This window comes from Emydura macquarii, unplaced genomic scaffold (genome assembly GCF_026122565.2).
Source record: "Emydura macquarii macquarii isolate MOO-44397 ecotype Brisbane River unplaced genomic scaffold, CSIRO-AGI_Emac_v2 contig_2897, whole genome shotgun sequence".
Lineage (NCBI taxonomy): Eukaryota > Metazoa > Chordata > Testudines > Chelidae > Emydura > Emydura macquarii.
Window position 1 is genome coordinate 13,156,875 of NW_027133034.1, and position 20,830 is coordinate 13,177,704.

Genomic DNA, 20,830 nt, shown 5'->3' on the forward strand with positions numbered 1-20,830 from the left:
GGTAACTCTCAGGCAGATGACCTCAAGGAGGACGAGGTGGGTTGCAGAAGGGAGACTGGCTCCTGTAACTACCCCTGGAAGAACAGAGACTCACAGAGGGGAAATGCTGTGAGAGGCAGCACTCTGAAAGATAGTGGGAACTGAGAGCTGAGCCTGGGAAGGGAAGGAGATTTTTTAAAAATCTATATTGCATTTGGGATTATTGTCTAAGGGCTGGCCTAAATTAGAAAGTTAGGTCAACCTAGTTATGTTGTTAAGGGATGTGAAAAATTCATACCCTTGAGAAATGTAGTCGAGCCAGCCTAAGCCCTAATGTAGACAATGCTAGGTAGATGGAAGAATTTAACTGTCGATCTAGCTACTGCCTCTCAGGGAGATGGATTTTCTACAGTGACAGATGAGCCCCTTCCATTGCTATAGGAAGTATCTACATTACAGTGCTGCTGCAGTGGGTGTGATGCAGTTTTGTTGCTGAAGATTTTCTAGTGTAAATGTAGCCTAAGTTTGTTACCACTCATAGCCTAAGTTTGTCAATGAGTGGTGCAAAAAAGACTGCTGCCTGGGAAAGATTCCCTGGGGTTGCAGGGGGCTGGCAGGGGGTGGGAGAGAATAGAGATATGGTGAATAGTGCCCTGATAGGCCATAAAAGGGCAATGCAGAGGCCAACTTTACCACAACTTGGTGGAGAATTCAGGCACAGATCTAGCCCCGATTAAAGGAAGCAAACGGAGATGGCAACACCACAACAGGCTCATGATTGCAAATTAGTCATTGCTGAGCCATCACACACTAAAGTGCATAATTTTCATCTTGTTGGAAACGATGTTGCTGAAACGTTAACTGTTTTGGAGAAAAATGACTATATTGCTTCACTTCTTCATGAACTATATTGTCTTCCTATCACATAATATATATATTTTACATTTTGGTTTACATGCATGTACACTTTTGAATATTATCACATTTAAAATCTAAATATTTTCCCTTGATGATTTAAAGAAATTTTCCTTGTGGTCTGTGCTTTCTTGTTCAGATTAGGCAGGCACAAAAAATCAGTTTTTCAAAGGTATTTAGGCACCTATAGATGAAGATAAGTGTGTTAGGAGTATTTTCAGCAGTGCCTGGGTACCTAATGCCCATTGATTTGGGAGTTAGGTGCCCATATGCTCTTTATGTTGGGCCAAATACTGTTCACCATGCTTACGCTCGTAATAGAACTTATCTCAGCATCTTCGAGCAGGCCTGTTTAAAAAAAATAAAATTAAAAAAAAAAATTAACCAGAAAAATCCTGCCGTCCCAGAGTTCAGTGACTCCTGTTCACTGTGATTATATCACTGTGCATGGTGACAACTTCAGGATCTGGAGGCAGGACAGTGAAAAGATTTTTGGGACATCTCAAATCTTAACTAATGCAATTTATAAAGAAAGGGTGTATGGAAGGATCTTCATGTCGTTATCTTGCATCTATAGGAAAACTGGAGCTCATCTGCTAGCTCTGAGGTCATTGAAGAGTTTGACATTTTGAAAAAAAAAATCAACAAAACAGTTCTCCTGATAAGTGTGTGTTCTGGAGAATGTTTGTATATGTATTGTAGCTCTTAATAAAATATTAGCTAGCTGTAAACCCCTTGTCAATCAGGGACTATAGGTTAAGTATTATTGCCATGTAAAAGATGGGTATTTGAGACAGAAGTTAAGTAACTTAACTAAAACTACAGAGGAAGTTAGTGTGAGAGCTGGGATTAAAATACTTGGGTATTGTGTTCTCAGTCCAGCATTTCTTCAGCTAGCACATACTGCATTTCATGCCATATTTTTTTCCCACTTGTATTTAGACCTTGGTAATGTTATCTGTCAAGCACAAGAGCCAGTTCAGCTGCAGGCAGATAACCAGTGGCCAGGAGGGAACCTGTGAAAGGTCTGGCACTATTAGTGGCAGCCCAACAAATTGGGTTTGAATGTATTTATGACTATGAATTTTGTAGGTCCCAAAGGCAGGTCCTGAATAACCGGTGGTCTTTAAGGATAACAGTGGAAAAACTTTCTGAAGTAAAGAGAATCTTGACAATGTAAACAAATCTTCTCCCAGAAAAGGGCTATAAATATAACTGTAAACCAAAAATGAGAGCTGAAATCAACCTGTTTGCTTTTAAGGTGTAAAACAAGAGTCCTAAAGCTACAGATTTCATAGAGCCTCTGGCATTGTTGTCCCTCAGAAGCCAGTGTTATGATTTACGTTAATATATTCACCAGAATCCAACTCATGGTGTTGAGTTTTACATTATGTAATTTATTTTTTAAATATAACTTTTACCTAGAGAAACATTACTGAAAATATTACTGTCCTCTATTGTGTAATATCAATCAATATACATTAATAGGTGTCCATTATCTAAGGCTTCCTTAACAACATTGTCTAGAGAGTCAGCCATCTGTGCAAATACTTATGAAAATAGTCAGAATCCCCCAAATGGATAGCAGGCATGACAAACATGGATAAGAGGACATGACATAACCAAATACGGTCTTGGAAATAGATGAGTGGAAGGAATAGGGGTATAAAAGGGGAGTCAGCGGGATCTTGGGATGGCATGACGGTGACATTAATGTTTATTTCACCTTAAGGGAAACCTACAACCCTGTGGTTTCATGAATATTTGTGATGTGGATTCTGCTGTTACTCTGATGTTGTTTTTCTAGTTCTGTAATTTTATAAAATTTTAATGAATAATATATAAATATATATAATATAAAATAATATTTTAATATTTTGATTTATTTTAATTTGATTTTTTATTAAATTTTAAAATATTTCACTGTTTTAATAAATACAAATATTAATAAAACTCACAGTCTGTGTCTTATCAATCTTTTTCATAATTGATTTCTAGGTAGCCACCAAAAAATGAAACTTTTATTCGTGACAAGTGCATTTTCCTCCCCAAAGTAATCATTATTTTGAAAGGTTCATGAGGAATTAGCACTGACTAAGTTGAAAGTGGGGCAGGGATTGGATTGTTCCATAATGTAATAAAATAAGTATAGCTTTAAAAGAATACTCTAAAATACTATGGGTTTAGTTTTAGACTGTGTATCAGAAATTATATACTGATACATAATCTAAAACAAGATTCAAGCAAAGGACTACTATACCTCTGATGATGTCTTTGCTCATATAACTGAATTGCATACTAGTGGTATTGAAAAAGTACTAAAAGGGATAGGCTTTGCTAAATCAGTGGCTCTTAACCTTTCCAGACTACTGTACCTCTTTCAGGAGTCTGTTTTCTCTTGCGTACCCCATCTTTCATCTCACTTCAAAACTACTTGCTTACAAAATCAGACATAAAAATACAAAAGTGTCACAGCACACTAGTACTGAAAAATTGCTTACTTTCTCATTTTTTACCACATAATTATAAAATAAATCAATTGGAAAATAAATATTGTACTTAGATTTCAGTGTGATACTTGAGCCTGTTTTTCACTTATGAGCCTTGTCTGAAGCCCAAGCCTGAGGCAGCAGGGCTCAAGAACGTAACAGTTTTGTGGGGTGCAATGTGGTGTGGGGCCCTGGGCAATTGCCCTGATTGCCAGTCCCTCAGGCTGGCCCTGTACCTGTAACCCCCTGAGCGGTTAAGAAACACTGACCTAGATGAGTTGAGTACCTCTTGAAAGACCTCTGCATAATCCCAGGGGTATGCGTACCCCTGATTGAGAACCATTGTGCTAAACGATAACTGGCGGTATAAATCCAACTCTTACTGGATAGCTATCCAAATTATGGTTATACTCTGGACCTAGTGCACAAAATCCACCATAATGCTTGCCTCTGATGAACCACCTATAGGCAGCCTCATCAGAGATACTAAGGACTGAATAGGAATGGGACTATTCTGTACCTAAAGATGGTCTGTCCAGCTCAGGTTTAAAGCATGGTGATGGGTTTGTGGGCAATTTTCAGTTGAAACAGCTAGTGCTGCACCTATTCTGTGGCTAAATTGAGGGCTTCAGGCCCCAGAGTAGTTAACATGACACCTTTCATTAGCACAGAATTTACTTTAATAATATAGCTTCATTTTTGACTTTAGAATTTTGTTTTACTTTTGTTTGAGATGATCCTGCTATTATCAGAATCAAAACAGCTTAAGCGGATAGAAAGGCTAAATAAAGTCTTTTCAGTCTAAACAGACTGTCACAAAATATATATTGCTAAATCTTATGACCCAAGGTTGGTTGCTTATGCTAATTTACATTAGCCACCTAATGTGGCCTTGCGCTAACTACTACTACTACTAAGGGTATGTCTATACAGCCGAGGCTGCATCGGGCTCCATGGATCGATGCAGCGGTATCGATTAAGTGGAGACCCGCACAGTCGATCCTGGAAGTGCTCTCTGGCTGACGCTGTAAATCCACCCTCCCACCCCACCCCCTGAAAAGAATAACACTACATCGACAAGAGGGGGTTTCCTATCGACACAGCGCAGTGGAGATGCTGTGGTAAGGGAACATTAGTAAGTCGACGGGAGATATGCAAGTTACAGTACATAGCTTACATATGTACTGCTGCCGGCAGTGTAGGCCAGGCCCAAGCTTCAAGCTAGCTACTGGTCTATTTTAAAATAATCTTTAAGTTTCTTTGCTTACTCCTACTTCCATTCAGCTTTAGTTTCATTTTCACTAATTTAACAAACATCTTAACTCTTTCAATGATATAAATGATTATTTACCTAATCCCCTGAGTTCAGGTCATAGGTCAAAGTTAACAAGGCCAAATAATTTTTTTTTATTGTTTGATTAATAATGCCATGTATTGTCTATACATTGTTCTTTAGACATCATTTGCATTCCAAATTCTTCACTCTTTTCTCCTATCATGTTCAGGCAAAGATGTCAATGGAATTCAGCCCGTGAACAAATACTTCTAAATAAAGACTTCAGGATTTAATTCTTGAATATTGTTTTGATTAAAAAAACTTTAAAACAAATGAAAGAATAATTGAAAGTTTTGACTGCCTTTATGGGTTTTCTTTGAATTACAAAATTCAGTATTTGGAAAAAAGTTTCAATGTAATTTTGTTAAATGATGCCATCTGGAGTGATTATAATTAGCTTTGCATCTGTAATTTATTTTATTTACTAAAGGGATGTCTATCATCTTGCTGATTCTGGATTATGTAATAGACTCTTTACATTGCTACTCAGTGAAAATGCAGAAATAAGCATGTTTTTCCTTAAGAATTATACAGTTAAGACTCTGGTTTGTCTTTTTATGTCAGTCACGGAGTTTTAGTCTTTTCAAATCCTTCAGATTGTGTCTGTCTCTGCCGCATTTGTGTGTGCTGTAGGCTAACTATGAAACTAATTTTGGAGATATGCTCAGACACCCAGGTTCAGCATGTACCTGCTGGAAGTGCTATAATACTGTTCATGATGGAAGATAACTTTTTATTTGAGAGAGGATGCACAGCACACTTCACATCAATTTAATAAAAAACCTGGGACATTCCTGAAGCTATTTTTTTTTTTTTTTTTTAAATCAGACATTCCAGGACAGGCTTGTTTTTAATTAAAATGTTTTTTATGACTAGGAACATGTGATTAAAGAACATACTGTACTCATATTTACCTGCGCATATACAAAATATTTAATTTAAAATGGTGCTATGTTAGTCCTCTGTTCGTTATTGTTTTGTTCATCACTATAGCTATATTCTATGTATTATAAAAAGTAAGATTTATTAATATATAATTCGTTGTTTGCATGGGTGTGCATGTGGTCACTAGTTAAGTCTTTGGGAAAACAACATGCCTCCAGAGGCAGAAAGAATCGATGGTACCTAAAATATCACGTTGTCCTAAGTCTTCCTAACAGAGAAATATGTGTTTATATGTCTGGACTGGCTGCACACCATAACAGACAATATTGAAAGCAGAACACTTTTCATTTTGATAGTGCTGTGTCAGAAGCAAACCAGTTTTAAAGGGACATATAGATATAAAGCCTCCCTATTCAGAAGCGCATTTAAGCAAGTTTTAAATTTTAATTCTTTGCTTAAATATCATTGAGATAATGGGATTTAAGCACATGCTTAGGGTTAATTAAGTGTTTAATAGTCTGAATAGGGATGGACTTTACATATGCTTAAGTGCTTGCCTGAGTCAGATCCTAAACTGGGGCAAGGGGTCAGGAAAGGACACTTTGCCATTCTCTCTGACTCCTGTACAAAAAAGTGAGTCTGAAAATGGAGTTTAGAAAAGATTTATCTCCTTGGTTTTGTATTAGTCTGATTTTATGTAGTATTTAGTTTTTGTGTTTAATTTATTTTTATTGGTAGAAAAACTTCTTTTGATATTTTATTAATTTCATTTTCACTTGGGCCTCTCTAGACTCACAGTGAAATAGCTTCTCCATATAATCTCATAAAGTGATAATCCTCAGAGGCCCCAAGATAATTCTAATTTGCATTAATATTGTTTTTCCATCATCATTTTTTAATTTCATACTTTTAAAGTCCCAGCTCTGAGTTTATGGCTCAAGACCTATTAGAATTACTATTGTACTATTTCAAAGCATGAAAACATTTGTACACACTTATTTGGGACTTTGTTTAAAAAGATATAACATTACAGAATGTGATATTTTAACAAATACTTAGGCATAAGTGAATGATGTTTGCTAGTTTTGTGCCATTGGCCCTGATATTTCTGCATGTCAAGCATTATGCAAAATGCATCAATAAAGTTAATAGTGAATGGAACTCCCCATCCAAAGATTAAACAGAAAAGTGGATCATATTATTAAGGTGCTTTGTATTGTGTTTTCTACTGAAGTAAATTGTGTGCGCCATTTCTAAATGCAGTCTGTTCCTACTGGAATGAGTTTTCTGCACATTATACATGTGCCACTAAAGGGTGGGGGGTGGTGAGGGAGGAGGGTTTAGGGGTGAGGAAAGAATCAGCACTACATAGTCAGGTCGGCATAAGGCATGCTGCTACCCATGCTACTGTGGATACTCTGCTATTTATTCTCATGCTAGTTTGAGGAGAGCTGGGGCAAATATGTGTATATGAGCAGGGGAATCACACCTATAGCCTGTACTGAGTCATGCCGATAAATCTTTGCATTGTTGAAAATCTACCCCTTAGAATGTATCTTTTGCTTTGTTTCCACCCGGTGGGTAGAGAGGGCTATGGAAAATTTTGACATTCACTCATCCCTACTTATGGAATCACAACAATCATATGTAATTGCCTTTTCAGTGTAGATATTTGAGTGCAAGATATATAATTTATTTTTTTTCTTTTTCTTATGGACTTATATTTTGTGCTTGGGATTATAATACCATATATTTGTAGGTTTATGATTATTTTTAAATAGAATCATTTTGCATGTGAAATAATTGCTTCAGGGATGTTCCATGGTAAATGTTAGCTATTCAGAATTTATTTATGTTTAAAGGACGTTTAACACCACAACAGTTTCTGTCAAACAATTAATTCACGTTATCCAAGTGTAACTGGGATATTTGGCAAATAACAATGTGTTATATTTTGTTAATGATAATATTTTGCAAAACAAAGCACTATAAACTGTTTTTGTAATTAAATGTTGTTAATTCATATTATAGCAGCCTGGGCACATCTGAATGTAACTTTTGTCAGACCCAAAGCATTAACTCTGATTTAGTTAGAAAATTCCAAAGTGGTAACTTTTTTCCAGTTTAAATAAAATAGTAGTTACAAATCTGATGTCTGTAATAATTAGATATTTAAAAATAATAGTTAATTTTCACAAGCAATGCACAAGCCAGTGACTTAAATAACCCATCTTGCTATCCTGGATGGAGATAAAAATATTGCCCACTCAAAGAGAATATATTTTTTTAAACCAACAAAAAAAAATCCTGCCCAAATAAAAGGCTCAAAATATTCAGTAACCCATAATACAACACATAAGTGTGTCAACTCATAACACAAATAAAATGGATATCTTCTCTTTGTTTCTTTTGATCACTGGATGCTGCCCTGAGGGTTGGCCCATGTCATATATTAGTACAACTTTGCTTTATTTCATATATTCTTACAGACAATTAAAAATTCAGCATTAGACACACTGGTGAACTGCAGCTACACTGGAACAGTGTAAAGCAACCAATTAATCTGATCCTCAACATGTAATAATGTTTCGTGTCATCTTGAGGTATATGGGCCAGATCCTCAGCACAGACTAAGTTCCCAGTTGTACCAAGACTTAGATAGCCAGAGGGATTTCCATAGGTGGCATACTGATGTGTTCTTGGGCCTATCAAACAGTCCTATCAGCATCATATGTGACAGTATAAATTAAAGCAGCCCTGCAGATACTCTAATTTACACCCTCCCGTTAAGTCTTTGGCCAGTTGTAGGATTGGGAAAGGCAGACAAGTGGTGTAGAGCAGTTATCATCTTCTCCCTTGTCTGACCAAATCTGAGTTTGGCACAGTTGAATATTGAGCTTGATTATTCTAGGGAATCTCATCTCTCCACCTCACAGGTGCAGATTCTATAATAAAGTTGAACAGTAGCATTAAGCATAATGAAAAGGGTAAATCATAGAAAAGAAAGTTGATGATAGCTGTTTCTGTGCATCTTGGCTTCTTCTGTTTTTACTAAATACTCTACAAATTGGGGAAGAAAATAAAGTCCTGATGTTTAGCAGTATGTAATGCTAGGAACACACCACCAATGCTTTCCAATCTGCAGTGGCTTCCGATAGATGTTTGGGTAGCATTCGAGCTTTAACCCCACAAAGACCCAGATGATGTGGGACTCGATCAATTGAGATCCTTTCTTGCTCAAGGCATTACTGAGCAGTTGAAATTGGTGCAATGCATCAGTAGACCTCCCCTAACTTAAAAAAGGAGGGATCAGTTGCTTTCAGGTCATTCAGTGTCAGGAGTCCCTGACTTTGGAATTTATTCTTCTTTAGGACCTTACCCAAGCCCACTAATGTCAATGGAACAACTTTGAATCTGTACTTTTGTTATTTTTCTGGGCATATTCCAAAGCCCTCCTCTTTTGTTGCCCATTTGGGCATGGAAGGTTAATGGTTGAAAATGTAGTGTGCATAGATCCTAGACTACACTTATAAATATTTATTATTGACAAATAGAAGTTTTATAAGCATAATATTAATGCCTAGCTCTGGTATAATACTCTTCATCCATAGATCTAAAATGTTTTAAAGGAGGAAAGTATTAAACACATTTTACAGGTGGGGAATTGGTGCACAGAGGTATGTTTAATTATTCTAAATGGTGTATTTGTATGGTTGGTTTACAAAAATCTCAAAAGCTCCTAGAATCTCAAATAAGTGCTGGAAATATCCAAATGAAATGAAAGTAAATTAGTGAATAAATGAATACCACTTAAACACCATCTATGGCTTTGCTTGAACACAAATTTCCTTAGCAAGTTGCATGAGTTACTACAATTCCTTCCAACTGAGAAACTGTATAATCCTTCAGTAATGCTCACTGATCACCATTTGAGTGGTTTGAAAAACCAAAACTGCTTCTGATGTACATAGATCAGATGATGTAGATTTATGTATGGCAAATCTATATATGTTCTTATATGGAAAAATCTTTTTCTAGGGACAACTGATAAAAAAAACTTTATAGGGATCAGACTGGAAATTAACTTTCCTAAATATGTAACAGCTCTACTTTACATCAAATATTTTATAAATGAAACATTTTATTTTAAAAATGCTTATGCTGTTTATAGGAAAACAACTAGCAAAATTCTGAAGGCAGAGCCTTTTGTCTAGTCTGTCATAGAGACAAAAGGGCTTCCTTTAAGCAGGCTATGCTAGCCTCTTCCTCACACCTACCTCAGATCTACATTAACACCTATACCAAAAAATAAAAACATGCATTTTTTCCCCCAGGAATGGAGGGATTCAGATGATTGGGGTAGAGTAGTGCTCTGTTTCCAGCTTAGACATCTACCTTCTGATATTAAGATTGCAACCCATTTTTATTATTGACTACTCACCTCCTATTCTTTTCTTGATCCTTCTAAGTTCAGACTAGAAAACTGGCATGGCCTGGAAGTCATCAAATTTATTCTGAAGACAAAAGAAGAGTATTTTGCAAATTTTGAAAACAATTTTTTTATATTAGTATTATATAAAATAAAACATATTCTATTTTATATTAGTAGTGTCAAGAGGCCTGGGCCAGAGTGAGACTAGTCTACGGCTTGTTCATCACACTGTGTACTTTGTGAGAGTGCCTGCATGGACCAAATTAAGAGACAATTGATTAAGACTGGGTGATTAACCATTTAACAAGGTGATTTAGCTCATCAGCTGCAGACTGTTAAATAAGAGACAGGAAGAGGGGAAGGCTGGAAAGAAGGGCAAAGCAGCTCAGGATTTCAGAGGTGAGATTACTCTTCCCCCACACTTTGACACTTATGCTTGGGAGAAGTCCTATGGTGGTGGGATATGAAGATGCATAAGACAATACTGTAAATAAAGTACTCTCTGGTGAATTTACATAAGTGTGTGTGTGTGGACTCCTTGCAAAGAGAAGTCTGGGGTGAGGGAGTGCTCCTTGTGATAAAGCCCCAGTTAAGATGAGGACTTCTTTGTATGAGGCACTGTACGAACACAGATACAATCCTCACCCTGAGCTGCTTATAGCCAAGACAGGTAAAGGGCAGGAGGGAAAACAGAGATACAGACAGTGGCTTATCCAAAGTCACACAGCAGGTTTCTAGCAGATCTGGGAATAGAACGGGTGTCTGGACTCCTATCCCAGTGCCTGATCCACTATTACAGCGGGGAAAAAGAGTTTTCACATCATGCAAGAATATGAGATATTGAAAATCTATCCCTTGCTAACCTAGGACAAATGCCGACATCTAAAGATTTTCATGAACTGATTTTAAAAAAAATCAGGTCAATCATAATGTTTTTTTTGTTGTTTTTTTTTGTGATCATTTTAAAAATGCATGCTCATTTTTTCTTGCATGTAAATTAACTAACGCTTCTAAATGAAAATTTGTTTGAGTGAAAATGAAACTTTTCATTTAAAAGATGTCATAATGGGATGTTTGGAAAATTTCAAAACTCTCTTCCTGGATATTTTTTTTTTTTAAACTGGGAGTTTTGTCAAAAGCAGCACTATCCCAAGCACAGTATTCTTTGTTTTTGACAAACTGGCATTTTCCAATGAAAAAAAAATTGTCAGACAATTCCCAGCCAGCTCTATACACTCTACCATGCTGTCTCCCTAATTCTTTTCCTCTCTGAAATAAGCAGAGAGGGCTTTATGCTCTGGAGCACTGCTCAAGACAGGCAGTAAGCAGGCTGAAATTCTCCTCATCATCTGGATCATTAAAATTCAACTGCTGCAGATTATTTTTAGTGTAATCACATAGTATAAAATTTTGCTTTTCCATTGACCGTTTCATTTCTAATGACTTGAACATTCCGTTCCAGCTTTCTACCAACAGCATACATTATTTAGTATAAAATTTGTTTAAAAAAAAAATGAGTAATTGCTCTTCTAAATTTTTCTTTCTATACACTTATTAGCATGGCTATATTATACCTATTGTTCTAGATAAATGATTGTCAATGCATCATAAAATATTTCACAGACTGCTAATATCCTAAATACTTAAATATCTAGGTGGTGGCATAAAGTAATTCATCAGGTTTTCTTAGTGATCACATTGATCTCACATGTCATTTAGGGCTTAATTATGATTAAGAATACTTAATGAATTCTAACTCTCTCAGATAAATTGACCTTACATTTCCTCTGCATATGTAAAGGACCCCTTAAAATGAGAAATTTAAATAGTCGAAGTTCAAACAAAGATATTTCAGGAGTCTGTTTTGTGATTTTTTTCTTTCCTTGCAGGGAGCTGACCAGACTCCTGAATTCCATTGTATGGAAGGCCCTTAAAAATAACCTAGTTCAGTATATTTTTTCATACTTTTTTTTTTTTTTTTTTTTTTTTTTTTTTCATGGTAGGGCTTGAACAACTCTGGTAAGCTATAGGACTGTGTATAATTTCCTGGCTCTTTTCACAGGTTTCTTATGAAGCTTTTCTTTGGCTTTGTTAAAGAGGGTTTGCGCATGGAGTTTTAGGTATGAAAGATCCCCAAATCTGAAATGGCACCATTAAATATCATGTCAAAACCAGGAAAAGTCATGATTTTCACACGGTTTTCCTGTAAAACTATAAACTGGCACAAGTATCCTTGAAAGGTTCAAGTACCTAAAATATCCTTTTAATAAACACTGGGGGCCAGGGAGTTGGTTTAGAGTTTGCAATAGAACTTTCCTAATAAACCTTTTGCACAGTTGTAATAGATTTAACTGGAAGTCTTGGGATCTAGTCACTCTTTGGGTTCTGTCAGTAGAGCCTAGCATTAGGAAGTCCATTTGGAGGGTGTTCGTGGGCAACAATACTCATCTATGGGGACCCAGAGCTGATGGGTACAGCCCAAAATGTGGGCAGGGCTAACAGAGGATTCTTTATTGCTCAAGTACATTCTTAAGGCATCATCTATTGGTGAAAGTCCAATGAATCTCTGGACAAAACTTAGATTATTCCTGGTACAAACTATGGGACATATGTCAATGAAAATACAGCTCTCTCTACAGGATGCATCTCCTGCCACTTTGTCACAAATGTTCTTATTGTAGTAGATAAGATGAATTCAAGACTTTGTTTATGAGAAGTTAGCCTTCTTACAGCACAATATTTTCCAATCCTAATGTATGTATTTGTCCCACACCTTCTGTTTCCTAAGAAAAAAGGATGTAGGAGGATATTTTTAGCAGCAGAGCCAAAGGACCAATGATGGATTGAACTCTTCTTCCTTGAAGTGTCATATAGTTGAGGCAGTTTTTTTCCCCACAGGTTTACTTACCTCTTTAGAGCTGGTAGTTGCAGTAAAGTAATCAATTCTGGTGATTGGTACTTTCAGGAGTATCCATGGGAACCGGAGACCTTTATGATTGCAGACTAGGATGTTTCCAGGAATTTTTTCTGATTGAGGAATTTGATTGTTTTTGTTTTGTTTTGTTTTAATAGATGAACTGGAGTTTTCCAAGGCTATATAGATAAATGCTTCCTATAATTTCATTCCCTTTTTAAAGTTAAGGGTAACCACTTTTAAAATACAGCATAATACAATGTAAGGTAAATGTATAAGTGGTAGCTAAAGAAGAAAAATAATATTCTTCAAATCATAGAATTTTAGTTTCTTACTGTCCTTCTGAATTATGAAGCATGTCTTAGCCTTAATATCATTTTACAGGTTTGGTGGTAACCTTAATAACCAAGTATCCATAGTAATAGAGAGAGTCCTGGGTAGTAATCTCAACAAAAACATTTTAAGAACTAGTTTACAAAAGTGCTGATAAACTATATTATTTTGTCATGAAACTAGATCATGGTATTTTCAGCCTTTGAATACCACAAATATGGTATTCTCATGCCACAAAACCTTTCCTCAAAATCTCTGGCTTTACATCTTGTCCTTCAAGAATTATTCATGTCAAGATATGTATCACATGGATTTAGGGTAATTTCAAGCTCTCAGAACAACAGGATGATGATTACCATCAATGTAACCATATTACTGGTAGTTTTGGTGCATATGAAAGGTTGGAATATTTTAATATCTCGACTCATGAATTTGTATATCCAGCATAGTAAATAAGCCTATTACTATGAGATGTGCTTATGGACACTCTCCTCCAGGGGTTCCCAAACTTTCTGACAGCATAACCCTATTTTAATGAAGTTCTTCCTGCAGGGACCCCAGACATCATGGAGAATGCCATTTTGAAGAGCAATATGCCATCCTCCGCACACTATGACTTTGCATGCACCCTACATGTGAGGTCCCAGTGCACGGAGGATGCCATTTTGCTCTACAACATGGTGTCCTCTCCTCGCCCTATACATATGGTGTGTGCGAGTTTATGCTGTGCAGAGAATGCCAGTTAGTAGGGCAAAATGGTGTCCTCTATGCATCGGGACCTTGCATGCATTGCACATTTGAGGTCATCCTCTGCAAGCAAAATGATGTCCTATGCACAGGAGGGATGTCACTGACAGTGTGACCCCAGCTGCAGTCGTGACCCACACTTTGGGAACCACTGCTCTCCTCTATCCCAGTGCTGCGGTCAAAAAAGAGCACATTGATTTTCATTACACTGATTCTTGGGGAAAGTTGGAGGTTACTCCATTTTATCAAAACTTTTTACCTGGTGTAACAGAAATTTGGTATTGAAGAGGTACAGCAGATTTCTGTCGAGCTAATCAGTGATGAAATGATGTTTAGAATTAGATCTTTTTAAAAAGTGTTTGGAGATATTTCATGCAAGTTCTTGAGTGGGATTTTCAAAAGGACCTAAGTGACTTAGCAGCGGTAGTCTCATTGGCTTTCAGTAGGACTTTAGCTTTAGGGTATACAAAGATACTGGGTGGGATTTTCAAAAGCACCTGAAGGATTTAGGAACACATTTCTTATTGAAAGTCAATGAGCCTGGAGTTCCTAAATCAGAAATCCCTTCTCCACATCAGGCAGAGGGGGGAATTGAAGCTGCATCTCCCACATTCTACGTGGATGTCCTAACAATTGGGCTAAAGGTCATTTTGTGAATCTAATTCTCCTCTGCTTTTGGCAAAATACCTGAAATAAAACAATTTTAGATTGACACAACTCAATTTTTTTGATTTTTTGATTCATTGAAAATTTTAAACAATATAGATATATTTTTGTTTGACCTGAAACACACAACTTATTTTTGCCTTTTTTTTAGAATTGCCAGTTAACGAAAAAATCCATTATTCTCCCAGTTGTACAATTAACCATACCATGTTTCTCACTGAATTCTTGAAATTTGCTTATAATAAATGCTCAAGACTATAATTTAGTTATTCAAATAAAATTGAGATGCCTGGATATAAAATTTTTTTAAAAAGTTGCATAATGGTATTTACCATGTTTAAATGAAGGCATTTAACAGGGTTTTGCAACTGATCAAAAAGTAATAAATCAAATTACAATAAATCAATCTTTTGATAATGTGATAAACTTGTTCTAATTTTCTAGTGTTCTGGGGAGGTAACTTTCAAATTTCTTTTAGATTTTGATCGATAAAAGATTAAGTTAATCTGCAATGTTTAAACATTTATGTTAATAGAGTGTTTATGAATTATATAACTGTAATATTGCTTTAGACCATCTTTAACATCTTACATAGATATTTCAATATGTCCCTGTATATGTAATGGCGTTTGATATCACTTTACTTTTACAGTAGAATATCATTCAAGGGGTTCACTCAATTTTTCAATATTCCTATTTTGAGACTATCTCACAGTGGTGAGGTACAAATGCTGTGCAAGAAACTTTACAAATATAACAAACAATAGAGGAATGTTGTGAAAACTTGTGCTATGAGTCCATGACAATTTAAGATAATCACACTAGTCAATGACATTTCATAAGGACTTAACCTGTTGTATATTTTTCTACAAAAATATATGATGCATCTGGACCCTTGTTATCAGGCTAGTCACACAGAGTCTATTGAAAAAAATAAATTACTCTAATCTGCCAATTTTTCATTTGCCATTTAACTGCTGTTACCTTTTTATAGATAATACTTTGTGTTGCCATAGGTAGTCATTCACCTCTTCATGATTGCAAAGCTTCAGTGCTCACCCCTATTAGGTTTCAATAACAGGACTGAATCTGAATCCACTCTTGAAGCCTAGAATAGGGTAGGTGAAGTGTCAAGTGAAATGAAAACATGCAGCAATGGAGTTATTCAAGATGTTAAGGCGAAATCTAGCCATAACAAAGGTCCAGGATTCTGATCTCAGTTACACTGGTGTAACTTTGACTTCCATATAATTAGTGTAGATTCTGATCAGTGTCACTGGACTCATATAATCTAGCCCCAAGAGATTTTATCCTCAGGAAGAAGCAACAGGAAGTATCGGTGGCAGGGAGTTGCAATATCATATGCACTGCATTAGCTAGTATTTAATACTAATAATGCTCAAGTGTCTTATACAAATAAAAATACATGATCCCTGCCCCAAAGAGTTTACAAACTAATTACAGATGTGATGCAAATAATTGAGTAACAAGGCAGCAGAGAAGAGTAGTAGAAGAGGGACAGGGATAACATCAGTAAATGATGTGGTTATTTAGCAAAGGCAAGTGTACAGTATGATAGAGTAAATTATATATTTTAATATATAAATTCAATAGCTTGATCAGACAGTTTCTTGTAAGCATTGTGAAGGAATTGTTCTTAGGATGGATTAATATGAGGAGATGATCGAGGATTTGCAAACTAGTTCAGTCCTCATGATCCTCATAATTTTGAGAGGGGGGAGAGAGAAAAATCAGGCTCAAAATTTGGCATCCAGTTTTTAATCTGTATTTTTGCCTTTTGGCTAAATTGAACAAAAAGTTTTTTAAAGTACATGAGAATTTCACATTTTGGCTAAATTGAACAAAAAGTCTTTTAAAGCAAATGAGAATTTGACATTAGAAAAGTTCTTACTCAACAGTAGTCAGTGTTTTTTTAAAAAAAAGATAGCACAAGGCAGTAACTGTGATGCAATGGTATTTCCTTATTTAGTGTTGGGAAATGCTGAGTTTTTAATGGTGGCTAATGTACATTCCCAGCAGCTGCTGTTTCATTTAACAGGTTTGTGGTTCAACATTGTCAAGTAAATGGAAGGAATATGTTGTAAAGAGATGGGTTATAAATTTACAATCTATCTAGTGCAGTTGGTAGATTAGGATTCATTAGTGAATTTCACTGTAACTGGTTTTGAATCACAAGTATGTTTTTCATCCTAATTTGTTTTAAAATAATTATGGAAATATAATGGACCAACTATGTAATTAAGAAGAGCTCTGTGTAGCTGGAATGCTTGTCTCTTTCACCAACCGAAGTTGGTCTAATAGAAGATACTATCTCACCCACCTCATCTCTTTATGAAATTAAGTCTCAATCCTGCCTCCAGTGAAGTTCATGAGAGGGAGTGGAATTCCATTAAAGTCCTTCATGTTGATGGGTTCTGTTTTTTAGTTCAAAATGACTTTTCACTTTGAAATGTAATTTATAGTATAAAAAAAGATCAAAATCAAAACATCAAAAATCAAAATCAAAACAAAAATCAAAACAAAATCAAAAATCAAAATCAAAACATAATTTTTCAAAAATGTTTTTTTTGATTTTTGGCTGGGAAAATTTTTTGAGATTGTCTTTTCGTCCCAATTTGGGATGGGAAAATATTTTGAAATCTTGGAAAATTTTCACAGGATTTGGGAAACTGTTTTTCACCCAGCTCTATTATAGTGTTCGGTGGGGAACCTGCATGTCTGTCTCTAGCTTGACTAGCTTATTGCACTTGGTCCCTCATTAATAAAAGTGGTCAAATGAAGTGACAATATATTTGTAAATTTATAATAGTGAATGATAAAACTAATTCTTCAGTTATTCATCAAAATTAATTGAATACATTACTAATTATTAGAGCTGATGAAAGTAAACAAAAAAATCACTGCGTTAAATTAATACATAAGAACCACCATACTAGGTTGAACCAATGGTCCATCTAGCCCAGTATCCTCTCTTCCGACTGTGGTCATTGCCAAGTGTTTCAGAGGGAATGAATAGAACAGGTAATCATCAAGTGATCGCATTCCCTCTTGTGTCTCATTCCCATCTTCTGGCAAACGGAAGCTAGCAACACTTCAGAGTATGATTTTGCATCCCTTCACATCCTGGCTAATAGCCATTGATAGACCTATCCTCCATGAACTTATCTAGTCCTTTTTTGAACCCTGTCATAGTCTTGGCCTTCACAGCATGTTCTGGCAAAGAGTTCAACAGGTTGACTATGCGTTGTGTGAAGAAATACTTCCTTTTGTTTGTTTTAAACCTGCTGCCTATTAATTTAAAAGCAGTCATTTAAGTGTCAAGAAACTTTCTCTCTGCATCCCATCCTGAAGTGACATGTACCCAGTCAATATGGAGATAGTTGAAATCCTCCTTTATTATTGAGTTTTTTATTTTTATAGCCTCTCTAATTTCCTTGAGCATTTCACAGACACTATCATCATCCTGGTCACGTGGTCGGTAGTATATCCCTACTGCTATATTCTTATTATTCAAGTATAGAATTACTTTCCATAGAGATTTTATGGTACAGTTTGGTTCATTTTAAGATTTTTACTTCATTCGACTCTGTTTTCTTTCACATATAGTGCCACTCCCTCACCAGCATGACCTATTTTGTCCTTCCAATATATGTTATACCCTGGTATTACTGTGCTCCATTGATTATCCTCATTCCACCAAGTCTCTGTGAATATCCTCATTTAATACGAGGCACTCAAGTTCACCCATTTTAGTATTTAGACTTCTAGGATTTGTGTATATACACTTGAAAATTGTCAATTTTTAGCTATCTGTGATGTAATTGAATGAGACTCTTTCATTTGTCTGTTTCTCATCAGATCCTACCCTTATTTTATCATCTTTCATCATTTCCTCCTTACTAGGAAATAGAGAATCTCCATTAATAGATCCTCTTCTAAGGGATGTCTCTGTCCGAGCCACGTGCTTTCCCTCAGCCCTTAGTTTAAAAATTGTTCTACAGCCTTTTTAATTTTGTGCACTAGAAATCTGGTTCCATTGTGGTTTAGGTGGAGCCCATCCTTCCTGTATAGCTCCCCTTTTCCTAAAAGGTTTCTCAGTTCCTAATAAACCTTAAACCCTTCCTCCTTACACCATTGTCTTATCCATGCATTGAGACAAATATGTAAGTCATAATTTTCTGTGGCCGCAAAAAACTATAACACATACAAAATGAGAGTGTAGAGTATTGAAAGCTACCTAGAGTAACTTACCTTTTAAAAAGTGTAAAAGAGATGTTTTATTGGCAACATTGAACTGCTTTTTGCCCGCAAGAGAAGCCAATTCAATAAAAACACAAAGTTGAAAATTTGTTCTGAATGCAAGATGAGGATCTCAGGTTACATAAAATCAATGATGGTTTCTTCAGCTGCTTTAAAAAAAATATATTGCGTCACATAACAGTTCTTCTTATGGATGAATATCAGAATTAAAAAGGAATAGGAATAATTTCACATATATAGGGGGACTTGTTTAATTACTGCTTTCCTTCTGTAGTGGTACCGTGGCCCAACCACCATAAAGATCTGAGAGCCCACCATCTCATTCATTTTTACCTTTTTAAATTCTGTTTCATCCCTTCTGAATCATAGCTAAAGAAGTGGAGAGGTTCCAAACTAAAGGATTTTTTAGGAAAATAGGAAAGAAAACTTCTTTTAATTTTAAAGCCTATTTAACAAAAATGTTTGAACTGTTCCTGTAGCGAAAGTATACTAGTTGAAACTTTGGTAACTTTTAGTGTGATTATGCACACTTTCCCATGGATTATTATTACCATTAATGTGGTGCTGTAAATAGGCATTGCACTTTTGCATCACTGAACAGTTTGACCAACAGTCCGTGCACCACACTGTTTGCAGTTTAAAAATATGATCAGATACAACACACAATACAAGAGACATAGAACAGCACATCATTTTATAGAAGAAACGTTTCATGCCATACTGTATGTAACTGAAGTTTATTGAAGGGGATAGCAGGGGGCTTGGTGCCCTGTAATTGGAAAGTTGTTTCAAGCACATGGGGGAATGTGACAGGAAGGTTAATGTTCGAAATAGGTGATGGAGCTAGATTGGGATGTTTTCTCTCTCACTGAAATCAGTGGAAAGACTCCCATTCACACTAATAGGGGTTGCAGTGGGTCCAAAGGGAGCAGTCAAGAAAAAAAAAGCCTAGACAGAGCACAGAGAAGAGGTAGGAAATAAAAAGGTGTTTAATGTAGGCAGGAATTCTATAGAAACAGAACTATATGGGGCTCGTTACTTATATCTGGTATTTATTTAAAAATATTTCATCTACAGAAAGTAAACCATATGCGGTGCTTAATTTATGACAAAACTGATCATAAAATATATATAGCGTAGATATAAATTAGGACCAGATCATTGATGTAGCTCCATTGAAGTCAATGGCACTGTAATCTTATAGCAGCTGAGGATCTGGCCCATCCAGTAGTGTAAGTATAATTGCTAAAGAATTTATGGTCCAATTAAAATCACAGGGAAAGTGAAAAAGGTAAGGTTAACAGTGAGGAGTGGTGCCTGAACAATCAATCTCTTCACAAAATGTTTCACAAAATTCAAGAGCAGAGGCCTGTATAGGGAATAAATTACCAAAAAATGTGGTGTAGTGATAGAGCAAACATAGGCACATAGTTTATTTTTGTAAAGATATAGCAGTTAATCAGACCGTGATTAACAGGAAGAGAGACATAAAGAGGTATAGGGCATATTTATCAATGTTTAGCCCCACAGTGAGGCTGAGCAAGCAAAGTTCTAGCGGCCTTTGCTTGACCAGTGCTTGATTACGCTGGACGCACAACATCACTGACCAACGTGGACAGTGAAACAATTCTAGAAGCCTGATAGCTCCACAATCATGCTAGCGGAGTTCCAGTCAAATTGTGGCCAAGGTTTTAGGGATTTGAGGGAATGGTAAAGGGAAGCACTGTAATGATGATTTAAAAAATATATTACATATCTGCGTCCTTTATTTCACTGATATTCTCTGCTTCTGCTCTTTCCAAGTTTTGTCTGTTTCTGCTCTCTCTGACTCTTCCCCATTCATTCCTTCTCGC

The 20,830-nt window shown here is 36.0% G+C and overlaps 1 long non-coding RNA gene across 1 annotated transcript in view; it reads left to right on the plus strand.

The window, feature by feature from the left end:
- Window positions 1–20,830, plus strand: part of LOC137166746 (uncharacterized) — a 203,447-nt gene that overhangs the window by 62,025 nt on the left and 120,592 nt on the right. The window lies entirely within an intron of this gene.